The sequence below is a fragment of the Leuciscus leuciscus genome (genome assembly GCF_965113295.1).
Source record: "Leuciscus leuciscus genome assembly, chromosome: 1".
In the NCBI taxonomy this organism is placed as follows: domain Eukaryota; kingdom Metazoa; phylum Chordata; class Actinopteri; order Cypriniformes; family Leuciscidae; genus Leuciscus; species Leuciscus leuciscus.
In genome coordinates this window covers 30408172-30417690 of record NC_138725.1, presented here as the reverse complement: position 1 = coordinate 30417690, position 9519 = coordinate 30408172, and the positions used below count along the sequence as shown (strand labels likewise).

General features: G+C 37.7%; 3 long non-coding RNA genes across 3 annotated transcripts in view; 2 read left to right on the top strand and 1 right to left on the bottom strand.

Moving 5' to 3' along the window:
* LOC309503405 overlaps positions 1-9519 on the bottom strand; it is a 311403-nt gene that overhangs the window by 29648 nt on the left and 272236 nt on the right. The window lies entirely within an intron of this gene.
* LOC309503723 lies at positions 1724-2469 on the top strand. The gene is made up of 4 exons (XR_014207837.1): positions 1724-1847; positions 1944-2136; positions 2236-2329; positions 2401-2469. It is a non-coding gene; the product is annotated as an uncharacterized lncRNA (long non-coding RNA).
* LOC309503709 lies at positions 2480-7650 on the top strand. The gene is made up of 3 exons (XR_014207829.1): positions 2480-3023; positions 3178-3267; positions 7386-7650. It is a non-coding gene; the product is annotated as an uncharacterized lncRNA (long non-coding RNA).

Genomic DNA, 9519 nt, shown 5'->3' with positions numbered 1-9519 from the left:
ACCTGAAGGATTTTTCTGAAGAACGTTGGGCAGTTTAAATGCTCAGGTCAAACAAGGGACTCAAGAACCGCTCTCAAAAAACAAAACAAAAAACATTTGTGGATCATCCAGGTAATGACACATATTAATAAGAATCAAAGGTATGTATGAAAAGGGCACTTTATTGTCTTGTGGAGTGCAAACATCTATGTAAAATATCGTATAACATGCATTTAATGAAATTGTAAATAATTTTTTTTAAGTAATAGGTGTTAAACCATGATGCTGATGACACGATGACATTTAAAACAAGAGAAAAAATTATATCTCGACAGATTCATATTCTGAATTTCATCAGTGCGTATTTCACCCTCTAATTGAACAAATCTGAACAATGGGAATGAAACAAAAGAAAAGATAGCTGATGGATACTTAAACATGACAATATGTATATACAAACAAATGAAAAGAGGTAATTACAGTAAAATTCAGATTTTATAATTAATTACAAGCAACCACATTTCTGTATAGATTAAATAAAAATCAAAAAAATTGCATGACGTGAAAAATCTTCTTTTCTTTTCTTTTTTTACAATGCAATTATTGCATTACACTGATGCTGTCAGTAAGACCTGAACAGTTGACAGTTTTAGTGTAGTGAAGTAGTCCATGCCCATCATATCTCTTCTGTCCCAGAAAAAAAAAATATGATTGAATTGTGTTGCACACAGCCTTTTCACTTCCTCTGTAACACAAGTAGAAGCTTGGTGAAAGTTTTCAACACACTAACGTTGAAATAAACTTAAATAACTGTAATTAAATGTTAACTAGTAGATTTTAAACAATCTCACACCATTATATCACTTCATTGTTTGGTGAATACAAATTAGCATACCATTCACTTCAATGAGGTTGGCATTCTTCTGGGTCAAAATGACATACAACTCCCTCTGATCAGACTTCTTTCCAACAACCCAGAAATCGGTCATCGCTTTAACAATGGTTTCCTCGTCCTCATCCACCCTATAAAACAAGCACAGACACTGGGTTACATTCACTAACTGTACATACGCACACATTTGTGATATTATGGTATGAACAAATTAATGAATACTTATAAAATACATAATAAAATTAGATTCGTACTGAAACCACACATATGCAAAAATCACATACTTTTGGTGGCCTTGAAAATGTGCTAAAAAAAAAAAAAAAAAACTTGAAGAGATTTCTTAAAAATTCTGTCATCATTTACGCATCCACGTCAGTCCAAACTCTTACAAAAAGACTTAATCTTAAACATACATATTTTAATGAATCCCCACTGAAGGTCCAGGTAACCAAGACCACAAAGATCATAAAGGCATCGTAAAACAAATCCATATAATTTGCATACTTTATGCAAATTAGCACCCTCAGGCACACGGTTGCTCTGACCTGAAACACTCTCACATTGGCCATCCTCGTTGATTCCTGAATAAAAAAAAGGTTAACTCTAATGAACAATGAATGTCCATTTATGCATTTATGTGGTATAGCATGGCAATGTACCGTAAACAGTCATTCTAAAAAATAATAAATAAAGAAACTTTTAGAGAGAGTTAACTTATGAGAGTGTACTATAAACACTGTTTACTTCATTTCATGTCCCTTACAGTAGCCTATGTCAAGAGGTTTTATTTATTTATTTTTTATTTTGTATTTTTTTTACTTATAGTGTTTCTAATAGTTTATCTCTGTTAATCAGATGGTTCATCCAAAAGATCTTCACAGTCAAGCACAAACTCACCACTCGGATCTGACATGGTTTTGAACATCAGTACTCTGTTAGAGTGCCTGAGGATCACAGAGATCAAGAACTCAAACAGGTTTTTGTCCTTATTTGAAATGAATCCTAAGGTAAATGCAGAGCCAAATTTGTGTTGGTGTGCTGTGGAAGTATTATTTTATTTCCATCTGTGCAGGTGGAGTTTGCAGTGCTGAGACACATTGGTTTGATAAGGGAGATATATAGCTTCTACAGCAGCTTTGGACATGAGAAATCTCCAGACATAATATTCCCCCCTGACCTATACCTGCAGTTCTCTTGATTTCTCATGGACTGTAAAGTTCATCAGCACAGAATCACGCAAGCACAAATAGATCGTCTCATCACTGGTAATGTCTTTAAGCATAATTATGGTTTACGATGTTTTCTCTTTATATCAAACACTATTTGTAATCAAAGTTTTGCTTGTTGTCACTGTCTGAATCCAGATCAGGTCTATTCTCCTTTCACTGCCATTCTACCGAGAGAGTGTATCAGCTATATTATCGTTGTAGCATATCATATATGCCACGAAGATATTGAGTATTCTCCTACAATGATATGATTTTTTATGTTCTTGAAAGTTTCCATCTAGATCACTTGTCATGTTACAGGTCCTCTAATAACATGTTTTTCAAAGCTCATGAGGCAGAACATCATTCCCAATGCAAAGAATGTGAAAGGTATAGAGATACACATTACATTATGATTGTATTATTACAAATTCTCTTGAATGTCCCTGTTATTGGGACATTACTCTATGCACGAGTAGTTACACGTATGGTGACACAAAATAAAACGTGGCGCTTTTCTAAGGGGGTAAAAAGGATAACTATAATGTATGGCGGAATAGCACTTGAAGTTGGGAGCACTTCGACTCGGCGCAGTAAAAAGTCACGTTGGTTCTAATGACAGAAGTGAGAGGGAGAGGATGTTTCAGGAGTGACTTTTTACTGCGCCGAGTCGAAGTGCTCCCAACTTCAAGTGCTATTCCGCCATACATTATAGTTATCCTTTTTAACCCGCTTAGAAAAGCGCCACGTTTTATTTTGTGTCACCATACTTGGTCGTGTAACTACTCGTGTAACTGTATTTAAATAGGGAAAACGTGGAGGTGTTTGGTCGCTTCTAACTTCATCTCTGTTTGGTCCCTAATGAATGAACTGGGCTAAGCTAAGTGCTATCAAAGTGTCGCCGCGCGCCAGAGCGATTGAGTGCACGCACTGAGACGAGAGAGGTATGTATCAACTAGTCTTAGTTAAGGGAATAACATAGTTTAATATGAAAAAATTACTTTCATCTTACTTTCATCTAGTCTCAACTTACTAAGAATTATTCACACATAATTCTTATGCATAATCCTGTTCACAGGACCTCTGTTTATATGACAGTGAGCTAACCGTGTCCAAAGTGTTAGAGATATCCTTTCTGTGGACAGTCCTGCAATTCATGATGGAATCTACAGCAACCTGGACCTGGAGGTCATTAAGGCAAGGCAAGGCAAGGCAAGGCAAGTTTATTTATATAGCACATTTCATACACAATGGCAATTCAAAGTGCTTTACATAGAAGAAATTAAAATAATGAAAAGAAATAAGAATAATTAAAACAGTTTAGAAAAATAAAATAAAATACAGTACTTTTAAAAAATAAAAAAGAATATTTATTATAGATCTTTCTTTCAAAGGATTCCCTTAAGACTTAAATCTTTCAACCTTCTTTTAACCTTCAATCTTCTTACGACTTCCATCTATCAACTTTCCTTTAACTTTCTTTTCTCCCTCATTTACTCACACGTTGTTTTCACTTTCTTTAGCACTTTAGCACTGCGTTCACATTCTTTCTCAGACGAAAACTTTAATATCGTCATTTAAATACTGTTCTACTTTCAAACCCACATTAATCACTTTCACATTATCACCTTCTGAGTGGGCATTTACAGTTTCGGGCTAAATGCCCTGCTGACATAGGAGAAATTAAAATAATTAAAAGAAATAAGAATAATTAAAACAGTTTAGAAAAATAGAGTAAAATACAGTACAGTACAGTACAGTCGGACGAACAGCGGCACAGTGCTCATTCAGTAAATGCACAGCTAAACAGAAGTGTTTTGAGTCTGGATTTGAATGTGACCACTGTAGGAGCACATCTGATCTCTTCTGGAAGCTGGTTCCAGCTGCGGCTGGCATAATAGCTAAAAGCAGACTCGCCATGTTTAGAGTGAACCCTTGGTATTTCTAGCTGATATGATCCTAATGATCTGAGTGATCTGTTGGGTTTATATTCAGTGAGCATATCTGCAATGTATTGAGGTCCTAGGCCATTGAATGATTTATAAACCAGTAATAATACTTTAAAATCAATCCTAAATCTAACTGGGAGCCAGTGTAAAGACCTGAGGACTGGTGTGATATGTTCATATTTTCTGGTTCTGCTCAGAATCCTGGCGGCAGCGTTCTGTATGAGCTGCAACTGTCTTATGGTCTTTTTGGGAAGGCCAGTGAGGAGTCCATTACAATAATCCACCCTGCTGGTGATGAAAGCATGCACAAGTTTCTCTAAGTCTTGTCTGGAAACAAAGCATCTAATTCTTGCAATATTTTTCAGATGATAGTATGCTGATTTAGTTATTGCTTTGACATGACTACTGAAACTAAGGTCTGACTCTAGTGTCACACCAAGATTCCTGACTTGATGTTTAGTTGTTTGACCCCTAGAGTGAAGGTATGCGTTCACTTTGAGAACTTCATCTTTGTTTCCAAACGCAATGACTTCAGTTTTATCTTTGTTTAACTGAAGAAAGTTTTGACACATCCAACTGTTGACTTCATCAATGCATCGGCACAGGGAGTCAATGGGGCTATAATCGTTAGGCGATAGGGCTAAGTAGAGCTGTGTGTCGTCTGCATAGCTGTGGTAAGCAATTTGGTTATTTCTCATTATTTGGCTCATTGGGAGCATATACAGGTTGAACAGGAGTGGCGCAAGAATTGAGCCTTGAGGGACTCCGCATGTCATGGATGTCCACTCAGACTTATGGTCTCCTATACTCACATAATAACCTCTCCCATCTAAGTATGACCTGAACCATTTTAGGACTATCCCAGAAAGCCCCACCCAGTTTTCCAGCCTGTCAAGAAGTATGTTGTGATCGACAGTGTCAAATGCAGCACTGAGGTCGAGTAGTACCAGCACTGATAATTTTCCTGAATCAGTATTTAAGCGAATATCGTTTATTATCTTTATGAGCGCTGTCTCTGTGCTGTGGTGCGGTCGGAAACCAGATTGAAAATTGTCAAAGTATCCATTCGAGCTTAAGAATTTGTTCAGCTGATTGAAGACAACTTTTTCAATGATCTTGCCTATGAAAGGAAGATTTGAGATCGGTCTATAGTTGCTTAATATGGTCTTATCCAGATTGCTCTTTTTCAGGAGGGGCTTGACAACTGCAGTTTTCAGGGAGTTTGGAAAACTCCCAGAGAGAAGTGAGGCATTTACCAATTCTAGAAGATCTGCTTCTAAACTGTTTAGCACAATTTTGAAGAAAGATGTGGGAAGTGTGTCAAGGGCGCATGTTGATGTTTTAAGGTGTTGTACGGTTTCTTCCAAAATTTTGCCATCAATTTCTTTGAAGTCAGACATAGTAACTACTTTCTCAGGTGGTCTGATCTGTCTGACCCCAGTGCAACTCAAGGATGTGCTGATCACCTTTCTGATATTATTGATTTTCTCAGAGAAGAAAGAAGCAAACTCACTGCACTTGCTGTTTGAGAGCATTTCACTAGGAATCTGGCTTGGGGGGTTTGTCAGTCTCTCTACAGTAGCAAAAAGAGTGCGTGTGTTGTTTAAATTGCTGTTTATAATATTTGAGAAGAAAGTCTGTCTAGCTTTGCCTAGTTCCATATTGAAAGCATGCAGGCTGTCTTTGTAGATGTTATAATGGACTACAAGTTTTGTCTTCCGCCACATGCGCTCTGCTTTTCTGCATTGTCTTTTCATATGTTGCACTGCTGTTGAGTTTCTCCAAGGTGCTTTTTGTCTGCCACTCTTCTTCCTGACTTTAACAGGAGCAATATCATCAATTATATTTTTAACTTTTGAGTTAAAAGAATCAAGGAGAAAATCAACAGAGTCAGCAGATATGCTTGGTGTTAAGGATATAGCCTTCATAAATAGTACACTAGTGTTCTCATTTAAGCATCTCTTCTTGACCGACACAGATCTAGCTTCAGTGGCAGGAGAGATCAATATATCAAAGAAAATACAGAAATGATCAGACAGTGCTACATCCTTAATAAAAATCGATGAAATGTTTAGACCCTTACTGATAAGTAAGTCTAGAGTGTGTCCATGATTGTGTGTGGGTCCATGTACATGCTGAGTCAGATCAAAAGTTTTTAAAACAGTTTTGATTTCTTTTGCCATATTGTTTTCTGCATTATCTATGTGAATGTTAAAATCTCCAGCAATGGCAAAACAGTCAAACTCTGAGGTAATTGTTGATAACAGTTCTGTAAAGTCCTCAGCAAAGGCTGGAGAATATTTTGGAGGCCTGTAAATAATGATAAGTAAAATGCGAGGAGCACCTTTTAACACAGTACCCAGATATTCGAAAGACGGGTAATTCCCAAATGATATTTGCTTACATTGATAGATATCTTTAAAAAGAGCAGCTAGACCCCCACCTCTCTTAACAGCTCTGCAGACACTCATAAAAGTAAAGTTAGGAGGGGCTGTTTCATTGAGGATTGTTGCACTGCAGCTGTCTTCTAGCCAGGTTTCATTTAGAAACATAAAGTCCAGGTTGTTTGTGGTTATTAAGTCGTTGACTAGAAGTGATTTATTTTTAAGTGAGCGAATGTTTAAAAGTGCTAACTTAACAGTCTTACTTTTTGTCCCCACAGCAGTCTTAGTTTGACATGTAATAGGCACCAGATTAGTTGGGTTTGCTGTACGGCTATTGAAGGCCTTAGACTTTCTATCTTGTAATAGAACAGCAATAGAGAAAGATACAGGCACACTGGGTTCCCGCTTGTTCTGTAAACATTTGAGAAAGTTACTGTTATCATAACAGGAACCCAAAACACATCACTGAGAGCTGGTATCAGTTGTTTTTGGTTCACCTCGAGCAGAAGGAGGAGGGTGTGGGCCCTGGCGTTTTGGCCGAAGAGGCCGAAGAGCTCTCACAGGAGGAGGGGGCGGGCGAGCTCGGCGCGCAGGGTTCGGTGTTTGAGGTGCCTGACGATTTTTGGTTGGTATCTGGGGGCTTGCAGCAAAAGAGTGGGATAGTCTGGTTCCAGCATGCACTAGTTCTTCCATTCTCTGTGAGAAGCACAGGAGTGGAGTCGCTGGCGAGAGTGAGAAAGTATCTGGTGAAAGGGGCTGTTGCTCAGGTGTTATAGGAGGCTGTGATATGCTGTCCTGGCTTCCCTGGCTGTTTTCCAGGAAGTCGTCCTTGGGTGCTGAATCTTGGAGCAGTTCTAATATGTCTGTCTGTGATGAGCTCTGTGGGCATGGCTGAGTTCAGTAGCTGAACTCATGTTTTTTTTTTTTGGTTGATATTACTTTGATTTGATATGACAAATTATTTTGGTTGTAGATTAGCTTTCTGGAGTTCTTTGAGGCATTGTTGGGCTGTGCTGAGGTGAAAGGCCAGAGAATCCAAACTGATGTTGAGAGCCAGACTGACACAAGTCATTGGGACGACACCACGCAGAATATTACAGAGCCAAGTTCACTTCAAGTCTGTGCCTGTTTTTTTCCATTTTTAAGAATGAAATTTCAGCCATTTTCTCTCATGTTGGCAGTACAAAGTCTCTTGAGATTTGTATACCACTCAGTATCACATTCCATTGGATATTATCTTAGCTGGGGTGAAAGCTAACCAGTCTCTGTTAAGGTGCACTTATCTTCTGAAATGTTTCAGTTATCCCTATCTGAGGAGATGGAGCAAAGACAAAGTCCTGTGCTTGCTTTCAAAGGTTTGACTTCACAAATGCAATTCATAATGGAAAATGTGGCCTGTCCTTATTACTATGTGGTTCTCAACTAGGAGGTCTCAGCAAACTTCCAAAGGGGCTTTAAGGTGACTTGAATTAAGACAAAATAAAGATCAAGGGTTGTACTATTCTGGAGGTTGTTTGAAACGCTGTATTGCTAGCACTTACATTGTTGCCTTAGCTTTTATTCCTCATTTGGAAGTAGTTTATTTTATTTTAGATAAACGCATATGCTACATGAGTAAATGTGCTTCCCACATCCTTGGAAAACCATATGAGGCAGCCTAATTTAAAAGTGTCACCTGGAAAATTCATGTAAATGAATACAATCTTAGTTCTGCCTCTGATTTATCCCTAATAGTGGGCTAATTTCATATCCTCAGAGAAGGACGCAGAAAACACAGCAGTTCTTCACTCAGACCTTCCTAACTAACTTCACAGGCTATAAAAAGTTTACTGTATATATTGATGGAAACGTAATATGATGCACTTACTGCCTCAGATGCGGCAGTTCTAATGACTGACCAAACATGTATGTTTGACAGTCTCTGGTCAAAAACCTTGTAACTACATGAGCTTGATTTTGGTAAAATGTTAATATGACAGCACATCTTATTTGTGTGGCATTAGACACCTCTCTTTTACAGTTTTGATACTGGATTGATGACATTCACTCATCAATCCATGCACTGCTCTGACCTACACTAATTACGAACACATTTTCTATCATGAATGCCTATTATTGTCCTATTAAAGACAAATGAGCCAATCAGAGTAGATGTGGGGTGGGGCTTTGATGTCATAAACCGACCGGTCTGTGCAGCGCCGGTTCAAGTCGAACAAGCCTATAGCTAGGTCTAAATCCAGGTGATCACTTATATACAAGTTATATATATATCATCATGTCCTCCAGCCCTAAAACTTGTATAGTTTTTTTTTGTCAGTTTTTATTTAAAAACGTCCAATTATGCATAATATACGATGGTAAATATTTCATTGATAAGTTTTCAATACAATATATAACAAGACAATATTTATGCCGTAATTTTACTCCAAAATTCCAGTAGCACCTCAATGCAGTCCACAAGATCCAGGGGGCGGGGTTGGATCCACATCTAAGGGGTGGAGATTGGTAGGTTTAGGGTTGGGTTTAGGGATCAGGGGGTGGAGATGGGTTGGTTTAGGTAAGGTGGGAGGGGTTGGATCTGGATGTTTCGTGTTCTGCAGTGAGGACCATCTTCAAACTTCAGCATATTGACACAAAATGATAACTGCAAATCCACCTTTCTCTGCCTGGATCAAGTTGTTTCTTGCAGCGATCCTTTTGCTTGTCTGTTCTGTGGCTTTCGGCAGTCTATAAAATATACCTTATAACTTGTCGAATCTAGTTGTACAGTCAATCTCGAAGCAAAAAAATTATTAAAATAAAAAAGCAATGCCTAAACGACATTTTATGGCATAATTTATGACTTTACACTGTTGTTGGATGCATCAAATTAAAATAGCATGCTTTTTAATGCGTCTGACGGAGTTGACACAAATGAAGTTATTAAGTGAATAAATGCTTTTTTTTGTTTAAAAAAAAAAAAAACTTTTCCCTTACATGGCTCATTAGCTGAGACCTTTGTCTACAAATATGTCAGTTTATAAATAATGTATTATTAAATGATAATCTTATATTACACTTAAGTAGCTAACAATAGTATAAATCTTAGTTCACTTCTTATCTAAAGA